The sequence below is a fragment of the Lepidochelys kempii genome, chromosome 1, assembly GCF_965140265.1.
Source record: "Lepidochelys kempii isolate rLepKem1 chromosome 1, rLepKem1.hap2, whole genome shotgun sequence".
NCBI lineage: Eukaryota > Metazoa > Chordata > Testudines > Cheloniidae > Lepidochelys > Lepidochelys kempii.
The window spans coordinates 295,436,688-295,460,841 of record NC_133256.1 but is presented as its reverse complement, the minus strand read 5'-3'; the positions used below and the strand labels follow the sequence as shown (position 1 = coordinate 295,460,841).

Genomic DNA, 24,154 nt, shown 5'->3' with positions numbered 1-24,154 from the left:
AGCACCCTTACGCTCTCACAAGCCTCAACACCCACTAACTCCTTCCCTCCCCAGCAGACTTAGAAAATAGATATGCTTTGCCATGGGCTTAAAAGACAAGAAGTGTTTCAGAGCAAAGTGGCTGTTAGTTGAAAAGCTGCAGGCGTCTCCACTGAGGGCTTCCTCTCTTTTGAATTGAGTGGGATTCAGGTAGGGCGCTTCTACTGATCACAGCTACAATGGTATAGCATGATCTCTCAAATCGGCAGCCATTTTAAAGCTTTGTAGGTTGCAGCTCACTTGGTAACCAAGTGCATATCCTTGTTGGGAACACTGGGGCATGGCCACTAGGTAACTCGAGGGGATGGAAGACCACGAGTGTCGATGAAGCCCCCTCGCACTAGGCCCCTGTGTCCTTGGCCCCCCCCCCCTGCCTGGAGGCACTCGCAGCAGCTCTGCGTGCTAGGCCCAAGTGTCCTTGGCCCCCCCGCCTGGAGGCACACAGAGCAGTTATGCTGAGAATCTGCAACAGTATGTTGCAGAGTCAGACTGCCTGAAACTAAGCAAGGCCAAACAGGGGAGATATGGAAGAACAATGCTGAATAAAGCAGCTTTATGTATAGTTTAACAAATGATACAGAGAATCAGGGAACTAGCTGGGAACTGGATTGGCTGGCTATATGGATACTTGAAGCAGCTTGCTATTGGATAAGTATGCTGGGAAAAAGGGTGTATAAAAGCCTGTGTAACTTCCTGCTTTGTTGTACAGGATTTGAGATTCAAATCTCCCTGTACCTTTTTGAAGCTTCAAATAAACTTTTCTGCTTCTCCACCCCGTTGTGATTATTGGGTGCAGCACACCGGGTAACGAACCAACTCAAGCTGTTGTTCAGCCTCTCGGCACTGGGTGCCGGCAACATCCTGGAGCACTGATTTAATGTGCTTTTAATATAAATAAAAACACATTTTTATTTATATTACAAGAAAGAGAAAATTAACCCTATAAAGCCAGGGGAAAGTCATACACACTTAATAGAGAATAAAAGTGACAAATCTTGGCACAATCGTCTTAGACAGAAAAAGCAGAATGCAGAGAAACATCTCCCGACAATCACACCAGCAACAACAGTTCATTTTAATTTACTTGAGGCACTAAGATCAAAGCCTGAAATTTGGGACAATCCGCTTGGTTATTTGACAAGAAATTCTAGCTGCCTGTGGACAAGTGATCAGAAAAAACACTTTCCCAGCCTGCTGCCTCACACATCTCTTCAAGTCAGTGTGGTTGCATAGAAGTGAGAAGAGAATATGGGTCATGATTTGCAATGTTGACACTCTTGACTGTGTAACTTATTGAACTTTTTTGAGGAACAGAAAGCAATTTTGACACTAGTAAATATTAATGTTCCTCGGTGTTTGAGATAGAATGTTAAGGACCATTTGTGAATTCTGAAATAAGTTCTTTGTATATTAGATTTAATTATATATAATTTTTTAAAATAGGCCACATTTTGGGACTAAAGTACCTGAATATGTGTCTTTAACTTACCAAACTATTTGAGTATTCTTAACTATGCATCTTTACTTAAAGTCTATTTCATCTGTCAGGCTCCAGTCTAGGAAAACATCCCTATTCAGGAATAGCACTTAAACACATGCTTCAATTTGTGTATTCTGTTCTGTGCTCATTAGGTTCTTACACTAATCTCAAAGAAGTCTCAAGTACAGAATCTTAGATAATATTAAATGCATGCTTCTCCCATGGATTTAGCCACTTAAATATGGATTAATATAGACACATATATTGTAACTTATTACAATAGTAAAATATGCAGGATCAAATTCTGGAGCAGCTTTGACTTACGCCAGCTGAGGAGGATCTCATCTGCCCTGCACAACTCATGGTGTGGAACTGAACTTGCAGAGTTCTTGATTCTCCCTTACCAGAGATGAACGGCAGTTATTGAACCTCATAAAGTGAGGGACTTTCATACCAGGCAGGAGGTCATTCTGTACTTCAGCACTTGGATTTTCATGTGCCTCTACACACATTGTAGCTTCCCTGCTCACTGTACACAGGAGAGAGAGATTGTGTTTGTGTGAACTCTTGGGGAGAGTTTGCATCCCTCAGCCCCAAACACTGCAGCAGGTCCAAAGCAGGCTTGGGGCTGAAAAGAGGAAGAAAAAGGAATGAGAAGATAAGGTTTTAAGAAGGGATGATAGGGTAGGAAAAGCTCCAGTCCAGAGAATATGAGAGTGGAGACAAGGAAAATGGCAGTCAGAATACAAAAAACCCGAACTGCATTGGAGCTATAGCAAGGAGCCCTATAAGAAGAAAGAGAGGGGCCATCTCCACAGGGTCATAGAGAGAGTGACAGCGCAAATGCCCTCAACGGGACAAAAGCAAAATAAAGAGCCTGGAGAAGTACAAGGATAATGGAGCCAACAGCTCCTCTGATTCTCCACCCTGCTACTCCACCCATGCTTTAATTTTGTCGTTGAATCACCCTGGCTAAAATGGCTATACCATGATGAACAATTTTCAGGTGGAATCAGGACTTGTAAAGAGTGAGGAATACCAATTTCCCCATATTCATCATGGGCGGGTGGGGGGGGAGGGAGGGAAGGAAGATGATATTCTGCAAATATCAGGCCTCACCGAAAATCAATAGAATTAGTATGAAAAAGTAAAGAAAATGCTTATTTATTTCACTAAGAAGCCTGAGCTGTTCCACATTAACAAAAAATAAATGGTAGATGCAAGGAAAAAGGAAGAACACGGGGAGATGCTTGCATAGCATGTGGGAACTACGGAGAGTAAAAGTAACAGTTGGGGGTGTGGAGGTTATGGCAAAATCTTTGACCTACACAAATAGTTTTCATGAAGACTTTGTGAGAGAAGAATTTAACAGAGGAAAACCCGAAAGAAAGGAAAGAGGAGATCACAGCAGGGAAGGCTACAGAGCTCTCGAACTCATTGCAGCTGTGCTGAGAATGGTGGAAAAATATCCCAGAAAGAGAGAATTTCTACAGCAGACCTGGCAACAGAGCTTCATGGCACTAATATGAGAGTGAAAAAGAGCCAGAGAAAGAGAAGTGTCTGACAGACGTGATTATAGAGTTGCAGATGTTGGAGTGTGATACTGATCAGAATGAAGTTCTGACTCCTCTGCTGCCACATCCTTCCCCTGAGGAGCAGTTCAGTGATGATTGTAATCATAAACCTGTGCTGGATTTATCAGCAAATTTAACAGATAAGCCCACAAATGTAGAGATTGATGCCACAGAAACTAGATCAAGCCTGGAGCTTATTGCAGATGAAAACAAGTTAGTTCACTGACTGGATTCAAATTAGGCTCCACACAAAATATTGGTGCTACTATGACTTGAAAGATGCCTAATTTGCCTGAGAACTTAGACTGGTGCAGAAGGCAGGCAAGATGAACTCCTATTCCACAGACAGAGGGATGACCTCATTCATGGATATAGTGAGAGCTATACAGATGTAGACTTGCAGGTGACAAACCTTATGAAGTAGAAGAGGATTCTCCATTTGATCAAGAAGACTGTGAACCAGACACTATGGGGAACCCAGAGCTAGCAAATGTAAAAAGCAACTCAAAGAAATACAAACATAATAACGCCAAAGAGCAGGAAAAGGGCAGTACAGAGACAAAGAGAGTACTGAGACGGTCAAGGGGCAGGAGAAAAAGGGAAAGCCAAAAGTCCAAGATAAAAAAAAAAGCTGGTGAAATAAAACTTAGTAGCAACAAAACTTCAATATTTATCACAAAGCGAAAGGATTAGTAGAGGTGAGGCCAGGACAAAAAGTTTTGGCTCAAGAGCTTTAAGAAGATTTTAATGTAAATCGTTTTAAATGATTTGGGTTTTATTTTGAATTCTTTATATTAAGTAAAAACAGCTTTAAAACTATACAGAAAAGGAAATGTGGAGCTGGGTTAAACTTGTAGAGTTCTTGGTCCTCCAGTAAAGACCAGCATGTGGTGTAGGGGGAACTTAATAAAGGGAGATCATGCTCTAGCCCTCTCCTAAAGCAATAGGGGGCAGATCCTCAACTGGTAGAAATTGCCATCGCTCCACTGACTTCAGTGTACTTACATCAGCTAAGGATCTGTCACTGGCATCTGGTGTCTAACTGCTCACACCACACATGGTACTGCAGTGGAGTTCCTAATACTGAACATTTGCAAATTTAGTGTTTATGCCTATGGTTTAACAAAGTCTGTGATCAGTGTGGTTATTAGATATAAATTATACATCATGTTACATAAAGACATAAGGCTTATATTAAGTTGGGAGAACAGAATTAGTTGTCTTCCAATAGAGGAGCATCTTCTAGTGGGACTCGCTGAAAATTACAGTTAGTTAAATTATGAATTTCTGGTCTTTAAAATAGCTAAGTTGAAGTGTAGCACTTAAATATGATGGAGAAAAATTAGAATAGTAGTGATTTCATTTCCTCTCAATGTTTGTGTTGGTAAATGGATAATTCCCTAAAATCATAGGGGGGAGAAAAACAGAGCCTGACTAGTGGAGAGAATGTAAATCAATCATATTTGCATTCAGTGTTGTAGCTATGAGAGATAAGGTCACTGGGTGAGGTAATATCTTTTACTTTACCAACTTTTGTTGGTGAAAGAAATACAGACCTGAGGAGGAGTTTGAAAGCTTGCCTCTCTTACTAACTGAAGTTGGTCCAATAAAGTATATTACCTCACCCATCTTGTCTGTTGATCACATTTGCCTGTTTTGCAGCAATTTATTTCTGAAGACCTCTTAAAATTAAAAACAAACAAACTGACACACTTCTTAGCTTTTGATAAGGAAACATTCAGTGGTTCTCTGCCAAAAAAAAAAAAAAGAAAAATCCTAGATGCAGCTGGACAGATGGAGGTGAGAAGAGTCAGTAGGTTTCTAGTGTGTTGCATGAATTACCTTTCCAGGGAAAAGAACAAGTACTTAATGGCACCTTAGAGACTAACACATTTATTTGAGCATAAGCTTTTGTGGGCTAAAGCCCATTTCATCGGATTCATGTAGTGGAAAATACAGTAGGAAGATATATGTATGTACAGAGAACATGAGGGCAACCCCCATTTTTTCATGTTCTGTGTGTGTGTATATATATCTCACACACACACACACACACACACACACACACTATGAAAAAATGGGGGTTGCCCTCATGTTCTCTGTACATACATATATCTTCCTACTGTATTTTCCACTACATGAATCCGATGAAATGGGCTTTAGCCCACAAAAGCTTATGCTCAGATAAATGTGTTAGTCTCTAAGGTGCCATAAGTACTCCTCGTTCTTTCTGCTGATACAAACTAACACGGCTACCACTCTGAAACCTTTCCAGGGAAGATACTAATGAATTGCAAACATGCTAAAATAACCTGTTTTTAGTGCAGGAAATGGAGGCTGCCATTCTAGTGTGTCTCTACAAGGTAACTTCTATTTTCACATCAGTTTAAAAAAGTACCAGTGTCCAATATGTGACAGTTGGATTCAGAGCAGCTGCAGCATTCCTTCCGAAAGGGGTGAAAAGTTCCCAGCTACCCGGCTGGCTGCCAGTGAGCTGGGCAAGTTAGCTGCCTGGCTACCAGGCTCTCTGGGCTTCCCAACTCCCTGAATGACATACATAGAAGATGAGCCACCTCCACAGCTTGCTGGGTGGGGAGCCTTGGAGTTGGCCAGCTCAGTAGGTCATGGAGAGAGGAGACTGGGAGCCTTTGAAACAAAGTAACCCACTGAATGGGCTGCTGTGGATCCTGGGAAGCATATTTTATTTTGGAAACGCCACCAAAACTTTCCTGCTATGGGAACATTTTGGTGATTCCAAACCAAAATAATGTGGAATTTCAGTTCCACAAAACATTTTGAGATTTTTGGCTTTGTCCTGATTTGGTATGAAAAAGTATTCCACACAGTTGAAATTTTTCATGGGGGGTAAATTCTATTTCTCAGCCAGCTCTAATTTTGTTTTTTGGATGGAGTGCTTATCCATCATCATTCTTTGTAAGGCATAGAATCAAATGTGTGCTAAAACAATGTCTTCTGCTTATTTTACTGAATATTGTTAAATGCTGCAAAAATAATCCTATGCTACGAACACATCACTAAATTATGTCTACCTTTAATACAAAGTAAAATTTAAGGGGAATGTATTCATTACCTTATCCCCGAGATTTGGGTACATTTTTGAATACATATTTGTACATTTTCATCTGTGTTTTCCACAGTTGTGCATGCAAAATAGGGCTCTCCAGATGCAAATAGATATTTAGGCATTCATGTACCCATTTTGCATATACAAATATTTTATATGCTCACACAGCTTCACAAAAGTAGGCACAAGAAACCACGCAAAACGTGGGTCTTGCTCTATGAAAATCTTACCCAAAACTGAATTTGTTTGTCATTTCTCTCCTTCTTCTAAAAGGAGCCCAGTATTTCCTTGTCAAAACCTTGATTAATCTCCTATTTTCCTTGTGTTAGACTGTTGAGGGCCAGATTTTCAGCTGGTGTGTATCATCTTAACTCCATTGGGGACCTGGCCCCACATCTTGCAGTTCTCTGGTTATGGTGAGTTGTGGTTTCAAAAACTTCCTGTAGAGCCTATAAAATTGTTTATTTGGTCTAGTGTGTCAGTGTTAACACAAATTGCTCCCTCTCCCAGGGTTGAATTCCCTTCTAGCCTACTTTGCAGATAAATTAACTTTCTGAATATAGTAATTTTCTTGAGCTGGTTTATTTTATAGGCAACATACTGCAAAATAAACCTGCTTAGAAATTCATTTGCTTACAGAGGCCTTTAAATAAAAAGGTTTTGATTACTTCTTAAAGGAATTTGTACTCTCCATTTGTACATACAAAATACATCTTCTTTGACAGCATTCTGAAGGTTGACAACCTCAGTGAAGATGCATGTGTAAATAAGATGCAGGGGCTATCTAGTATGATTGATTAATGTCCCTGAAGCCTCCTTTTCTGAGAGGGGTTATGTACTTTAATGGGAACTACTTGCATGAGTTTTTGAGAGTCACTTGGAGACCTGGGCTCCTATGTATTTGTTCAGTATAAATATGAACTTTCTCGAAAAACATTATTCTACAGGGCCATTTTTGCAGAGAGCCAAAAAAGACTTAACTGTAGTTCCTCTTTCTACTTCTGTGAACATTAATTCTTTTAACAGGGTGGCTTGCCCCTCTAAGGGTTAAAGGCCTGGAGCCAACCAACCCTAATTACTAAGGGCTTGTCTACACTTAAAACGCGACAGTGGTACAGTTGTGTCATTGTAGCACTTCAGTGAAGACACTGCCTATGCCGACTGGGGGGATTCACCTCCCTGAGAGTAAAGAAGTCTTCTGTTGACCTATCACTGTCTGGGGGTTAGGTCGGTATACCTACCTCTCTCAGGGGTATGGATGCTGACATAAATTCCTATGTAGACCAGGAATAAGTAGGCACACCTGAGCAAGGATCAGCTCATTCTCCTATAAAACACAGGAGGAAGCTACAGAGATTATTTCCCAGTTTCACTGAGGTCTTTGGTTTGTGACTGAGGGGTCTGGGCATGAGCAGTCAGTCTCCACAGTCACATAGTTGAAGGCATTGGTGAACTGGGAAATAAAGCAATTCTCCCACTCTTCTCGGCAACCTTCTGTTGCTCTTTATAGGGGAGTCCACTGATTCCTTTGCAGGTGTCCCTACTAAATAACTCGGCTTGGCTGGCCCCTGGCCTAGAGCCCTTAAAGGGGCAAGCCACCCTGTTACAATCCTTACATATAAAAGTTCAGAACTATGCATTTTTTGCTAAGGAAACTTTTAAAAAAATCTTTAAGGGGCTTCAGTTCAAGTCTGGCATATACCCAAAACCAGGGGAAGCCCATACAAAACCAGGGGAAGCCCATTCCACTGTTTTCTGGCGTGGAATCAAACACATTTATTGAAATAGCTGATATTTTTGCTGCATGCAGTACCTCCCGGCCTCAGAATAAGAATGGCATGGTGTCTGTAAGGTAATAAACGACCTGAGACAAACTTAGCACAACTCCTAGTTAAGGGTCCTTTGTTAGAAATGTTGCTGATACCCACAAAGTCCTGGTTTGAGGCTTAGCTGTAGTATATTCAGGTTGCACACAGTAAGTCCAGCCACTGGGTGGAGGACTTGGTTAACTAGTTGCATCCACTTTAGTGCCTGCCACCAACAAGCAGACATGACTATGCCCATTTATAAGGTGTTATGCTAGTTTCATTAGGACATGGGTGTGGGAAAAACTGGTTTAAATGATCAGCCTGGAACATATTGAAAGTGCCATTCTGTTGCTGCATGAAGTCCCTCCTATCAGATAGTATTAACCTTGGTACAGCAGGGCTCTCTGAGTATAATCACTTTTTTCTTGAAAGATGCATCAGGGATGGTACTGTATTTGGGGCTGCTCAGATGTTATTGCTGTGGGGTACTTGGGAAATCAGTTAAGAACTTTCAAAATATCACGACAACCCAAAGGCACTAAGTGAATATATGACCAACTAAAACAAAGGAATTCATAAATTCATAGATTCCAAGGGCAGAAGAGTCCATTGTGATCATCTAGTCCAGGGGTCGGCAACCTTTCAGAAGTGGTATGCCGAGTCTTCATTTATTCACTCTAATTTAAGGTTTAGCATGCCAGTAATGCATTTTAACATTTTTAGAAGGGCTCTTTCTACAAGTCTATAATATAGAACTAAACTATTGTTGTATGTAAAGTAAAGATTTTTAAAATGTTTAAGAAACTTAATTTAAAATTAAATTTAAAATGCAGAGCCCCCCGGACCAGTGGCAAGGACCCGGGCAGCGTGAGTGCCACTGAAAATCAGTTTGTGTGCCGCCTTCGGCCCCTATGGCATAGGTTGCCTACCCCGATCTAGTCTGACTTCCTGTATAACACAGGCTACAGAACTTCCCCAAAAAAGAACATAATAAATTCGTTAGTCTCCAAAAAGGAACATAATCTTGTAGTGTTCAGACACAGCATGTTTCCTTTTGGATGGCAAAGCACAAAAGACTTTTTGTGTGTGTTTATTATGGATGATAAAAGCCCATGACTATGTGAGATGTAGGGGAAAGTTAGACAAAAGACAAGGGATCACTTGGCTCCTAACTATGACAAAATGTAGATGGAACTCATCAGATTGGACCTCAATGATCTGGAACCTGTAAATGACAGAGCAGAGGAAGGTAGAAATAAAAACATGCATCTTTCTTTTTAAAGCATAATCTTTGACTGGGTCATTATCAGTCTGGCTATATGCTCAATTCATTCACTACTAATCCATCACTATCAATAAACTCATATAAATGGACCAAATTTTCAACTACAGGAGCATATGTTGCAATCACAGAACCTCACAAATACAAATGTGAGTCTGATAGATGTGCATGTTAGATAAATTACAAGAGATGAGAGGTTCATATTCTTTCATTAGGATCAATGAACATAGAGTAGAGAACATACCCTAAAGAAGGATTCCTTGGAATCCTGTGTTCCTTAGGACACCATCAGAAAGAAGAGGGTACTGGGGGCAGGAGGGGGGAAAGTAAAGCCGCTATGTTGTAATCTCAGAATAGTGATCTGTAAAACTCCTGGGAATACTGTGTGTGATAACTACAGGAGATAATGAGGACAACGATGCAGCATGTCTTTCCAATTGCTTTTTAAGATTTCCTCACTGTTTACTGTTGGTGCACTACTATTAATCTCTAGAGAGTGAGACTTGAGTGAACTAGGGGCAGGGCTTTCATGATAGCAGGCCCTGGCCTCCAGAATTTTGCTACCTCCAGAAATTAATCTGAAGCAAAGACTAATCATCTACAAAAGCATATAAAAGGCAATTTTTTTTAGTGGATTTGTAAGTTCTGGCTGCATTTTCCCTTCCTTCAAGTTTGCTACCAAGATCTTTCTGATCTTTGTTCTTTTAAACTGTAATGTAAAGGAGGTTAAAGATTTCTCTATTTATGTTGGTCCAGTAAGGTTCCCCAAGGCATTGTATGAAAGCTGAGAACTGACAGAGCACAGCTGCATTGCAGCCTCTTTCTGTCCCTGAAAACCTACCCCCCATCTCTGACATGCCCTTTATTGCAGGTTGAGGGAGGAACATTTGGCATAGGAGCTCGGTACCCTGGCTTTATGCCAGCTGAGAACTCCCCTCTCTGGGATAATTCTGTCCAGATTCCACTTCTCTGCACTGTCCAACCAGTGTAAAGAAGCCAGTTTAGGTGAAGAGAATCTGGCCAAATACATTTCCTGTAAACGTTGTGAACGATTTGGAAAAACCCACAGACTCAAATACATTTGTAAAAACAATTTTGTCAAAGAGTTATAAATAACACATTCATAAATTGTGATCAGTTTGTGAGCAACTATCAATGAGCAGAATGACCCTATTCAATGAATAAATGGTTTGTAACATTTAGTTTGATAACCTCTATTTCATGGTAATGTTAATTTAGTATTGAGACAAAGAAATCACAGCACTGCCCACCATAGGTTAATGTTGGTATTACCTTGGATATGTACTATACTGGAGCTAGAGACACAAGGAAGGTGGATGAGGTAATATTTTTTATTGGGCCAACTTCTGTTGGTGAGAGTGACAAGCTTTTGAGGTTACACAGAGCACTTCTTCAGATATTACCTTACCCACCCACCTTGTCTGTCTAATATCCTGTGACCAACATGGACATCAACACACTGAATACTATACTGGAGCTATTTTTTTCAAGGCAGAAATGTCACCTGTGAAGAATCTGGATTCCAGTTAAACTCTTTTTCTGTGAAGTACTGGAAAAAACCCCTCTAATTACTGCCTTGGATGGAGTTCTGAAACAATTTATGAGAAGTAGAATGAAGAAGAATCTTGCATTAGTTTCGGAGTACAGAAGGCCACAAGAGAATTTTAAATATGTTGTAGTTCGAACGTATGTAGTTTTTGAAACTTTTCAAAAGGGGAAGACAATAAAAGCATATCACCACACATTCCCTAGGTGCCTTCTAACTAAGATAATTTTCTTTATATTGAAGTTATCTAGAGAGAGGAGAAATTTATTCACCAAAGTAACTTTCATTGAACATTTTATAATCTGGAATGTATCACACCTGCTGAGCTCTTGCACTTCAGCAAGAAACACATTTGCTTTTTCAACTGCTAAAGCAGATTTTTCATCTGTTTGTTTACTCACTGAAAATTGTTCTAAAGCATTACAAGAAATCAGTGTCGTCTATTTTCACTGTTTTCTTTTGAATTGATTCAGCACAGTTGTGTCAGCCTGATGTAATACTAACAGCGGTAAATACAAAACTTATATTTAAAAGGACATCACAAGTCTACCTTAAATTGACCAAAGCAAAGAAATTCAGAGTTAAACTTGTCTGCTCACCATAACTCAGGTGGTGCATTAAGGGCTTGTCTAGATGACTAGTTAATACATGGCAATCCATCGTTTGAATCTACAGCGCACTAGCTTGCCAGACTAACTCATTAAGTGGACACTGCTACTATGTACTAGGGGGGTACATCTACACAGTGGATGTGGCTGGCCTGGGTCAGCTGACTTGAGCTTAGGCTGTGGGGATGAAAGATTGCTGGGTAGACATTTAGGCTCGGTCTGGCACCTTGGGCTGGAGTCTGGACCAGAATGTCTATATAGCAATTTTTAGCTCCAGAGCCCGAGCCCCATGAATGGTAGTCAGCTGACCTGGGCCAGCCATGGCTGTGCCACAGGTCTTTTATCCCTGTGTAGATGTATCCTAGAAGTTCAGTAGAGCACTTTGACATGCTCCCAAAGTGTACTATGGAACTTTCAGTGTCCTGTAGCGGGGTCCACCCGGCAGTTGATGCGCTGTTATGATATCTCTGAGCCTGCCTAATCCTGATTTAACTTTGAGCCCTAGCCTTCTTAAGCCTGATGAGCCATCTTTGATCCAGAGTGTGATGAGTCAGAGGCAATTACCAGCAGGTCTTGTGATAGGCCCTGTGCCGTTCAGCCAGTTCACAGGCGAGGACACATCTGTGTGATGCCAAGGCTGGTATATAGGTTCTTAAGGAAAGCAGTCCCTCCAGTCTGCTTGACACCACTGCCTGTGATCCATCTGGAAGTATTCCCATTGCCAGTAGTTTCAGCAGTCTGCTCTCACTCCAGCTTCTGCTCCAGCCAGCCCTTGCTCCTGCTGCAGTCTGCTGCTGCTCTAGTCTATGCCTGTGTCCATGCTAGCCAGCATCTGATCCTGCCTTAGCCAGCCCACCTGGTGACTGACAGCTGTCGATTCACACCCAGGCTTGCTGTGCAGTAATTTGCTGTATAGACGAGGCCCCTGCCTTTCCACAGTGCCTAGATATTGCAGTTTCAGTAATGGTGAAGGTATAATGTCTAGGTATAATGGCATTTATGTTAGAGCGGGATAAACTGAAAGCAGAGAGTCAGATTTTACACTTATAGCCTTTCATGCTTATTGAGTTCAATCCTAAAATGCTCTCAGCTCACACTTAATACAATGGGGGAAGGGTGTCTAATTTCCCTTATTAGCAGATCATTTTTTAATTGGCCAATCTAAGGTTACTTGCACCTTCCTACTGGCCATGGTCAGGATATACTGGGGTAGAGGAACCATTGGTCTGATCAAGAATGACAATTCCCATGTTCCTTTATGAAGTACTTACCTTTGAAGAAAATAAAACTTCTTGCTCTGACGGTTGCCCTGCAGAGTTGAGGATACATGTTAACATTTTCTATGCTTTCTATTTATTTCTTTTAAAATATAGTAACTGTTTGTTAAAGACTCGAGACTTTGAGATGCCCTCAGCACAGCTGAACATACCACCTATTCCGTGGGTATTTAAAAATGAAAGGGAGTTTACCAGCCCTAAAGCTATGGGATTTTTTCCCCTCCGTATCATACAAATATATTTCTCATGTAAGGATACTCTTTGTCCCCTAATGTAAAGATTTTCATGTCACTTTGGGATATTTTCATTCAAAACTACATTTTATTTTGTTCCCTACTAGAAATATGAATTATGGTTTTATCAGAACGCATTAGAGTTCTATTATTTTATGCACAGTTTAAGAATTTACTATTTTCTTTCCCCTCTGCCTTTTACATTCCAGTGGGTGTCTGATATGTCCTAAAAATAGCTCTGCTGAGTAAGTTTCAGCCTTAAGTTAGAGGTGGATTTAGTGATATGTCTGCATGGTTTGTCCCACAGCTTTTTGTTGCTATAGTTTGTATCTTTACTACACAAGTTCTTGAATTTTATTCTTGGATATATAATTGGCTTAAACAGAAAGTTATAGGATGAATTTTCCCCATGGTACAGCGCGTCAGCACTAGGCCTTCCACGCCACTAAAACCCTACTTGTAGGCTGCACAGGACACCCGCTGGTGGAGCAGCCACAGAGGAATGTCTGTTCACCCCTACCAGTTACAGAAAGTATCTCTGTGCCTGCCTTGCATAGGCTGGGCTGGTGCATGGCCACAGATCCACATTTATGAGGATCTAGTGGCCCCCAAAACAGTGTGGAACTGGTGTGGTTGGGCTGTAACTGTTATCCCTGTTGATAGGAGAAGGGACTCATGGTGATGCCACACCCTCGCCCTGGGCTGGGGATAGATATTTCCTCTCCATTAGAGCACTTGCTGTCAAGGTTTCTTCCCCACTCTGAACTCTAGGGTACAGATGTGGGGACCTGCATGAAAGACCCCCTAAGCTTATTCTTACTAGCTTAGATTAAAAGCTGCCACCACCAAAGGGTTACACAAAGAACAGGGAAAGAGTCCACTTGGAAACATCTTTCCCCCCAAAATTCCCCCAAGCCCTACACCCCCTTTAATGAGAACCTTTGTTTCTCCCCCCTCCAGCTTCAAAAGTATCTTGTCTCCTCATTGGTCATTTTGGTCAGGTGCCAGTGAGGTTATCTTAGCTTCTTAACCCTTTATAGGTGAAAGGGTTTTTCCTCTGGCCAGGAGGGATTTAAAGGTGTTTACCCTTCCCTTTATATTTATGACACTTGCACAGAGTCTGAATACTCACACTTTATTGCAATGGAATGGATTTCACCTGTAGATTGTAAAGACTGAGGGCTAGATCTCCAGCTGGTGTAGATCAGCATTGCTATATGACTTCAATGAAGCTATGCCAATTTACAGCTGAGGATCTGGCTGAAATTTTTGTTATCTGGGGGTTTTGAAAAGGAAAGACAATTTTTTCTGATGGTATTTATGTAAATCAAAATGAAAACCACAATTTCTAGGAAAACTTGGTTATTGCGATTAAAGAAGTGTAACTTTTACCTTATTTCTTAAAGTTTCAGTTCAAGGCAGCTCATCAGTGAGATCATAGCACTGGAAAGCAAAATTAATGTTCATGCAGGTGTAAAGATACCTTTTCATACAGCAGTTTAAAGACACACGGCATGATTTACCCCTTCAGCTGATAGATTTCTACAGTAGCACTTTAATTCTTGCTTCTCTGATGAAACATGCCCCAACTCAACTGTAATAACTGATGAAGCTGGTCCTCTATTTCTGAACACAGTCCATCACATCCAGAAATGTTCAAATCTTTAAGGAGTCTGCAAAATTTGGATCTCCTCTATCTGTATCTATCCAGGTTTCTAGAACAGTGCATATCTGAGAGTCTGGATGTGCTGCACAGCATGTTGTGACCCATACCATGCAGGTTGTTTTGTGGGCTAATGAATTACAGTGTTTAACTAACTTATTAAGACCATCTGGGCATTTTATTAGGCACCATATCCTCAGAATTAATGCAAACAGTGACCTAGGAGAACACAGTATTGCAACATACATTGTAATCCGTGAAAATGTTGACTTTGTCTCTTAATTATTCAGTTTATTGTTCTCTTATTGCAGCAAAATGGAATAGTTTTATTTTACTGTATTTGCATGTGTCAAACTGAAATGGGGAATATTATAGTAAACCATTTTAGGACCATGTGTTTCCAAATGAAAATATGACTAGGTAAATATAAGCAGATGTCTCAGTACCTTTTAACTTTTGTTTTGCAGGGAAACATTAATTTTAATCAGGACAACATTAGCATCAGCTCTGCATGGTCGAGTAAATACATTTTTAAAAAAGTGCTATCAACTGATTATAACCTCATTTATCAAGAGGAGAGAGAACTTCTAGAAATGTTGTCAGCCATAGAGGACTATACACTGTTGAATGATACAGAGATGGAGCATGGCTAGGTGGTGATAGTAGAAGAGGGAAGGAAATTTCATAGTAATTATCAAAAACAACGCGGAGTCCTTGTGGCACCTTAGAGACAGACTGATCAAGTAGGCCGGGGTGCATTCGTTACCCTATGGGAGGGTGGCAAGCCTGGGGTCTGCCGTGTTTGGGCATTGAGGGCTTACATGGCAATATGGTGGAAGGGAGAAGGCCCCCTTTTTGTACATGGAGACAGGATTCCCCTCATGGCATATCAACTGATTACCATATTGAGACGGGGGATAACAAGGTTGGGGGTGCCAGCACATTAATTTGGTCCCCACTCGTTCAGAATGGGGGCGGCTATGGCAGCAGTGCAGATAGGTATGGAAACAGAGGCTATTCTGGTAATCGGGCACTGGCAGTCAACTGCATACTGAATATATGTAAGACTACAGGTGGGAAATCAACATTAATTGGTTGTGTTCTCATTTCAGATACAGGACAGCCGGTTATACATGCGAGGGTGTGGATCTGTGGGCACAATATTGTGTTTTGGGTGCATAGGCATGCATCCAGGTTGCCCGAGGACTCCCAGCTGGGATTTGGTGGCGAAGCATTACTCAGTTGGCATGCATGGAGGGGTATGTTATGGGATCAACTGATACCGCTCTTGTATGCTGTGCAGGCGTGTCAGTGGCCACCAGATATTTTGGTGATATCCCTGGGAGAAATTGATCTGGGAACACTTAAAGGGGTGGAGTTAATGCTTCAAAGTAGGAGGAACCTGAAGCAGATCCTGGCAATTTTTCCAGGCATTAACATTGTCTGGTTGGATATGCTTCAGCGCAGTGTCAGGTGGGGAGCCATGAACCCCGCCGGGGTGGACAAAACCAGGAAGTATGTGAACAGGGAAGTGGCCAAATTCTTGTTGCCCTTGTGGGGGACAGTAATTTCACATCCTGGCATATTCTATGGGGCACTGGAGTTATTTTGGGAGAATGGGGTGCACCTGTTAAACTCAGGTGCTGCCATATTTTTGGCTGATATGAAAAAAAGCCTTGGAAGATGTCTGGGAACCTGGTGGGGTGTGGGGAGGATGTAGCCAAGCTAATGGCTGGTGCCTCTTTGTGGTGGATGTTCAGCACAGGTACTCCATAAATGAAAGCACAAAAGAATGGATAAATGGCTTGAAAAAGGAATTAAGGAGAGGTACTTGGTAATTGAGCAAGCTGGTGGCAGTTGAGGACTCCTATGATTGGTACAGCAGGGAGCCTACCCTGCATCATTATAGTCCACTGTAACCCCTCCTACGAGCGGGGGTGGTCGGTAAGGTCCCAGCAAGGGAATTGCTGGAGGGACCTGGATGAAAAAGTGGTGGAGGCTCCCCCTTTGCTCCCCCCCTGGAATGGCTGGAATTGGAGGTTCCCGGCAGTGGATCTGCTGGAGGGACATGAACGGAAAGGGGTGGGGGAGGGGGAGCCGTAAAAAGCACTCCTCCCCTCCTCCCCAGTGAATTGTGGGGGTTTTCACTTGCACTGCACATTTTATCTGCCGGATTAGTCCCAAACATCTAATAATAAAGTTGAGGCCTGATTAAACCCATATCTAATGTCTCCTGTCATTCTTTCGGCATAGCTAGACAGTCACCGCCCTGCACTTTAAGTGGGTGAGGGGTGGGGCAGGAGGGTTTGTCTGGCTGTCTGGGAGAAGAGGGCAATGCTTTCTGGCTTGGAGGAAGAGGGGAGACCTAAACCTGCTGGAAAAGCAGCCAGGTGGTGGATGACTCACCACCTAGGAATGGGGGGTTCTAAAAGGTCAGCCTGGGCCTGTTAATCTCTAAGGTGCCACAAGGACTCCTCCTTGTTTTTGCTGATACAGACTAACAGGGCTTCCACTCTGAATCATAGTAATTATGTAACCTAAAATTAACCTCTAAGGGTACATATACACAGCAGCTGGGATGTGTGATTCCCAGCTCCGTACACACACGAGCTGTGCTCTAGCTAGTGCCTCAAACTAGCAGTGTGGCTGTGGTGGCATGGGTGGCGGCCCAGGCTTGCCACCAGAGTACGTACCCAGGGGGTCAGGTAGGATTGTACTCAGGGGGCTAGCCTCAGCCTCTGCCCCTGCCATTGCGGCTACACTGTTATTTTTAGGTGCTAGCTCGAGCAGAGCTATCTATGTACACCTACTTGAGCTGGGAATCACACCTCCCAGTGAATGTGTAGACCTACTCTAAGGACTAGATGTTTGCCTTTGGGCTCAGCCCTTAGCAAGGTGTGGAGCCTAAGATGTACCACCCCAGGAGCAGCTGCGGGGAGGCATTGTGCCTTGGACACGCTCCTGAGTCACAGTCTCTTTCCTGCTTGCTTGGAGGTTGAGGGCAGTCATTTGCTCCTGGCCTATACCAGCAACAAACTACAACAGCTCCCATGCTTCCTCAGCTGTATTGGCCAGTGAGTAGGGGGGATTAAGCCCGCTCCTGGTCCTTCTTGGGAGGGAGTAAATGGGTGAGCAATACCTGCTAACTTCTGTGTACAAGTTCTGGGTAGCCCTACAACAGTGTGTAAGGGGGTGGTTCTTACTCCTTCTTACTCTTACCCTTTCTCTCCTCTGTGGGCTTGTAGTCCAAGTCACAATCCAGCCCTGTAGTCTTTAGACTTATATTATCGTTGCTTTTGCTGATATGAAGAGCCTCTGTGTGTTTTTTTTCAAGCAACCTCATTTGGCCAAACCCAACCTCATTTTGGCCAAGCTAAGATGGAAACAGACATGTAGACCAGGTCATACTTTCTCACACTTTTCATACAGCAGTCCACGTGTTCCTTCCTTTGAACAAGTGTATGGAGGGGAACAAATTAATACAGAAACTGTGTGGCTTCACTAAAGCTACAGAGGCCAGATAGAGGGTGTGCAGGACCACTGCAAACGTAGAATAGATGGAGAGCTGGATCTGAATAGGTAGCAGTGAACTGAGGATCTGGACCACCAACCCTGTGGGTCCTGCCTAACTAAACCAAGGGGAAAGGAGTACTTGTGGCACCTTAGAGACTAACCAAGGGGATCATCCTTTGTGCATCTCACCAATCTGTTCTCCCTGACCTCCCAGCGAGGAGTGTGCAGCAGGACTTGGAGCCTTGCTGCTTGGGCTGCTGGTCATGGTCTGCATTCTGACTCTCTGGAGGAGTTACTGAGGGAGCAGTGGGAATTGCTACTGTCTTATTTTTATCGGATTAATTGGTTGCACTATGAGCTCTCTGCAGAGCAGGGCTATTCACTCTCTCCTTGCTTCATCCCCATTGGCCATGCAGCTGTTTATGGAGGGAGGGGAAGGCCATCCTATTTTGCCACCTTCACTCTTTGCATGGCCTCACTGCACAGGGACCTGCCCTATATAATGTAGCACACAAACAGCATTGTGATCAATTACATGTATGCACCTTCTGATCACTGGATACCACTGTGGTAGTGGCAATCATTGCTCTTCGCTAGCTGATATAAAGAGTTTGTAAAGTCATACTGGGTGCTGACTAAACCATTTCTTCACTGTTGTCCTTGAAAAATTGTTATTCCTTTTTTTTTTACTGTGGAACCCAAGCATCCAAAGCATGGATTGTGCTAAAGAATCTCTGAAATCCACTTTAGCAATGCTTAGAAAAAGCATTGCATACCAGTTGCTGTAGGGCTATCTACAAAACTGTCTAAAGCTTGCTAAGCATATTCAATCCAACCTCACTTGGAACTTCTAATAATACAATTTTTCAACTACTGGTTCCCTTGTGACCAGAGATTGAATTCTCAGGTCTTGTAAAGATTGGGATTTTACGAGGAAACCATTTTAATCTTGTTTCTAAATCCAAAAAGTGCCTTCAAGTGCAGTTCACATGATTCCTTCTTTGAAGGGGGTGCTTCTTTCATAACAAAAAAAAGAGCCTTCTACTTAATGTGCAATACTACTATTAACACCCCAAGCATCTAATTCAGGAGTGGCCAACCTGTGGCCACATGCCCTGCAGGGTCAGAAGATATTGGACTTTACATGTGTGACATTATGCCTAGGAAAGCTGTTGCTGGTCCCATACTGAATCTTGCCCATCCAGTGTTCACTGAGGTTAACTTTATTGAGTGCAGTATTACATTGGGGAGTGGAAATGTGCCTGTGGCAGGTCAATTTAAAGAAAAAAAAATGGCAGCTGTTTGAAGCTGTTCAGTGGGGTGATGCTGGGGGAGATGGCCAGTTTGCCAAGGGCAGGGAAAGCAATCAAAGGTACACATATTCATTCACCCCCTGGCTGTGTAGTTCTTCACATGGGATCAGATTCTTGTCCATTCTCTTGATGAGATGCACCTTACTCCGTAAATGGTGTCGGAATCTGGCCCATGAATATTACTTCCACACGTTCGGGATGTATGTGTCTATATTTAGTATTCTCAGTATTTGTCCAGTGATGCATTTGTGAGGGCTTATATTATGGAACACAGTGCATTGTTAACAAACTTGTCCAGTTTGTACTGGACCATCAATGGATAAAACAAACTCCACAATATAGTTTTATTTTTTTCCTTAAAACAAAAGCACATTTAGGATTAAGAAGCATCTGGAGGAAAAGGAGGGCTCGTCTCCCCAGTTGGGTATAAAACTCCTTAGGAAAGAATAGATCCAAAGATGTACCATTTTCATGTGAAATCTGATATTTCAGTTTGAATCAGCTTAACAAGTACTTTAGATGCTTAAGTCATAGTCCTTTATTTCGCTGTCTAAAATAGCTAGTGACAACATAAAAAATCCATTGGACTAGACAAAGACAGGTATTGTTTTTGCTTGACAGAGTTGAAACATGTATGGTAAAGTGAATTTGGTCCTGATAGAACACGGAATTAATTTTATATCAAGTCATTTTCAAACTATGGAAACGAAACAATGACTGAACTGTACAAATACAAGAATAGATTATCCAAGGCTCTTGGAAAATAATTTAATATTCTTACTGACACAGCTGCTTTAATAATTAACAAATTGTGTAAGTGCTGTCAAAACACCATCTCACTAGGTAGATGAATCAAAAACATGAATGGATTTTGCTAGTGTAAGGTGTTCAGAAAATATGTTGGAGAACATTTGAAGTTAGTTGCTCAGTGATTGATTACATGTTTCCCTGTTATAACTGTGGTGGTTCATGTGTATTCTTAGTTTGGAGATTGAGTTTTGTCTGAACTTTCTTTTTTGAGCCTTTGTTGCATTAGATCTGGGATTTTCAAAGAGCCACTAGGCTTCTTTGAAAATCTAATTCTAAAGCCCTAGTTTAGCAACAATTTATACTCCAAAGCTTTGCTATATAGGGATGGACTTAAGCACACGTACTTAAGTACCTTGCTCACTTGGGGCCCAGCAGCACGCGCTCTCTTTGCAGGTAGATTTACTTTCCACTAGCAGTGTCAGTGGAACTCCAGTGCAGATAAGGCATGAGTGTTTGCCTCATTGCAGGACTTCAGTCCTTGAAGGACATCACCTTTCTGCTGGGTGGCTGTGCAGGCGTGAATTTAACCCACAATGAATAAACTGCTGTTTAGAACCCTTTTTGGTTTGTTTGTGCTACACAGAATGTTATGCACTCCTGAGAGAGAGAGTGTGTGTGTGTATGTGTACATGTAACCCACCCACCCCTTGGGCGTGGTGTTCTGTCTCATCTAGTGGCACCGAGGCCACTTAGAGAGCAGTTAATAAGTCTGCTCTACAGCCTTAGTTAACAGCCAGTTGGCTTTTAGCTCATGCTGTAGAGGCTCATCCATTAAGCTCCAGACGCCCCAGGTTCGATCCTGCCCACCGATGACCAGGGATTTCAACTGGGAAGTCTCTGAAGCTCGGGAAGTGCTTCCTTAGCTAGGGGAAGTATGAAACCCACACACCTCCTGGGTGTGGTGTTCTGTCCCATCTGTTGGCACTGAGACCATTTAGAAAGAGAGATAAAATGAGTCTGCTCTTCAGCCTTAGCTAACAGCCAGTTAGCTTTTAGCTTATGCTGTAGAGGTTCATGCACTAAGCTCCAGAGGTCCTCGGTTTGATCCCACTCGCTGATGACCGGGGTCTGTTGGTGTTACATACTCAAATGGATAATAATATTTAAACTGTCAACGGTATGGCCAAAAACCCCCCAAAAGCCTGTTCTTCTTTTTCAGTGGATCCGTCTGGCAATTCTAATTTCCCAGATGGCTTCTCAATATTTTTGCTTTCCCAAGAGATTGTTGTAACCATGCTGAAAAAAAGAAATTAAAAAGTGCATGACACTGAAACTAACTGGCTCATGAGAAACACGTGGGGTGTTTTGTGGATTGCAGTTTAATTCCGCATTCTCTGCTGGGCCACAGTGATATCCCTGACCTTCCGTGAATGGCAGCAGTGACGCCCAGAATTAGCAGGACATTTTATCATTTGAAATCTTTGATGGAAATTCTTACTTACCAATATAAAAATGATAGGGTCTAAGCAACTGCTAATACTGCAGATGATTTCAGTGAGTTCATAAATGGTAAATATCATACTTATATTGTCAGAGTTTAGTTGGTAATTCAATCTGTAAATTAATACTGCTATCATCATGACATGATAGGGAATGAATGCAATAGCAAAAACAATCATTGCCACAGAAATCAACATCAGAGGTTTAGCAATTCTATTTCTTCTCTGTTGACGCTTCTTCAGTTGTTGTAATGCCTTAAGAGTCAACATATAGCAGGTAAATATGACTGTGGCTGGAATTAGGAATCCAAATACAACTCTGGAGATTGTGAATGGCACTACGAAGTGTAAAGGTTCTCCAATGTATTCCAGGCAAGCTACAGTGTCATTTCGTCTTCCAACTGCAAACGTATAGTAAAAATCAGGAACTGATTCAATGAAAATGAAGATCCATATTGCAATGGTACAAAATGTAGCCTTGTTTTTGTCCCACCACTTTAATGAACTGATAGGATGGACAGCACCTACATACCGATCAAAGCTGATGAGTGTCAGAAAATAGATACTTCCGTAGATATTAATATTGAAGAATATTCTTTTAAACTGGCAAAATGTCTGACTGGAGTATATGGCTAACTTCTGTAGATTATAGTAAACTGAAAAAGGAACCATGAGAATCCAAGTAAAGTCACACAGTGCCAGATTGAACAGAAATATAGTGCTACTAGTCCATGACTTTATGCTGTATGCATAATGTAGTATTGCAAAGATATTTCCCAGAAATCCCAGTAATAAAGCAAAAAGGCAAACCATAATCAGAAAATAACAGTACCACTCCAGTTTACTATAGGTGTTGCAGAAGAAAGTAATGCATGTAGCATTCAGCATCTTTCCATGATCTCTGCCTAAAGGGGAAAGTGAGACCAAAAGCTTTTGAAATAAAATGAAAGCATGAATTAAATCTATTGAATTTACAGTTCAGAGCTCTGAGTAAAATCCAACTTGTTTTAATCAGTAAAAACAATTCAGAAACCAGACGCTATTCTGTAATAGCTCATCTTCAGTACCTGAAGAATATATATATTTTAAAAAGATAAACCATTGCTTTATGGCAGCAGCAGCTCAGGCCATCATTATGAACCTATAGCAACACATTCTCTCTTTTCCACCTAATATTTGTAAGTAAATTTAGCCCTGAGGAGAAAATCTAGGTTGAACGCATGGGACAACTTATTTTTTCATAAGAGAGAGAGAGAGCGCATACAGTAGCATGATCTTCCCACTGTCCTCCCAATGTGCCTTTACCCAGCTCTGGAGGAAAGACCTCGAAGGGTCGGAGTATAGTTAATGCTCAACGCTCATTGTATTCTTGGCCTTTTTTACCTTGAATGTCAATAAGTGTACCTTTATTGAGAGTGGCATTTGTAATGTGGACATCTGCTCAGCGGCTGGCAGTCTGAGACCTCAAACTCTGAATCCTGAGAACCTGGGATGAAATCCTGACCCCACTGAAGTCAATGGCAGTCTGATGCCTAGAGCATTTGATAGGTCCCTTTTTATTTTTTGTCTAATTCTAATAATAATCTAGCCCATCGACACTGTATTTGCTGGGACTAAGGGGAATGAATTTTGTCTCACTTTCCATGGCATTGCCTGCACAAAGCCCAGTTACTTTGGCTTTGTCTGATAGGGGGAGGTGACGAAGAGTGGATGGGAAAATGGTGATTTTGACTCTAACAGAGTAGCATAGTGTGTAGCGTTGTGTATATTTCACAACAAGGGTTTTATGCTGATAAAGCTTGTTGTAAATTGGAGAAAATAAGAGTGGTAGTTTTTGTTAAATATTTTCCAAGTCAAGTTAACCCTGACAAGTTAACAAGTCTTTTTTGTGGTCATTTCAATGAAAGGGTTTCTTTTACTATACTGTATGATTTGGTTTCAAATAGTCCTTTGATCTGAAGTTATATGAATAGTTAGCACTAGACTTGTCTTTTTCCGTTATTTAGAGTGCTGGAGTGAAATCATACTCTGCCTTAGCTTAGCTTGCCTTTTAATTTTAATTTTTTTCTAAGAATTTTGCATTCTTAACAAATAATTAATTGAAGTTTGAATATTTTGCTGGGCTGGGTCACAATTAAGTCTAGCTGGTTATGTTTGTCACATCTCTGTCCAAATTACTGCAGCAGCTCCCAAGGGTGGAAAATCTGTCCAAAGCAGGGGTGCAGAGCAGAGCAATCTATTCACTATCCACACTCCAGTGGAGAGGCTCTCTATTTCTGCTGCTTAGGGAATATTCAGAAGTTTTTCTCAGAATAAAACGCACATACAATAATACCTTGTGTGAAAGAATACACTGCCTTCCAACGTGCTACTGATTTCCTGAAAAACATCAAGACTGAAGTTGTAGATGTGGTGGCATTTCCATCATGGGTCAGAGACCTGCAAGGTAAGCAAGTACTAGTA

The 24,154-nt window shown here is 41.7% G+C and overlaps 1 protein-coding gene across 7 annotated transcripts in view; it reads left to right on the top strand.

The window, feature by feature from the left end:
* Window positions 1-24,154, top strand: part of TMEM117 (transmembrane protein 117) — a 359,218-nt gene that overhangs the window by 14,428 nt on the left and 320,636 nt on the right. Inside the window, exon 2 of one of the 7 annotated variants that reach the window (XM_073328004.1) lies at window positions 6,508-6,594. The exons of the other annotated variants lie outside the window; for them this stretch is intronic. The gene's annotated coding sequence lies outside the window, so the exon portion shown is untranslated. The remainder of the gene's footprint in view (window positions 1-6,507; window positions 6,595-24,154) is intronic. 7 annotated transcript variants of the gene reach the window in all.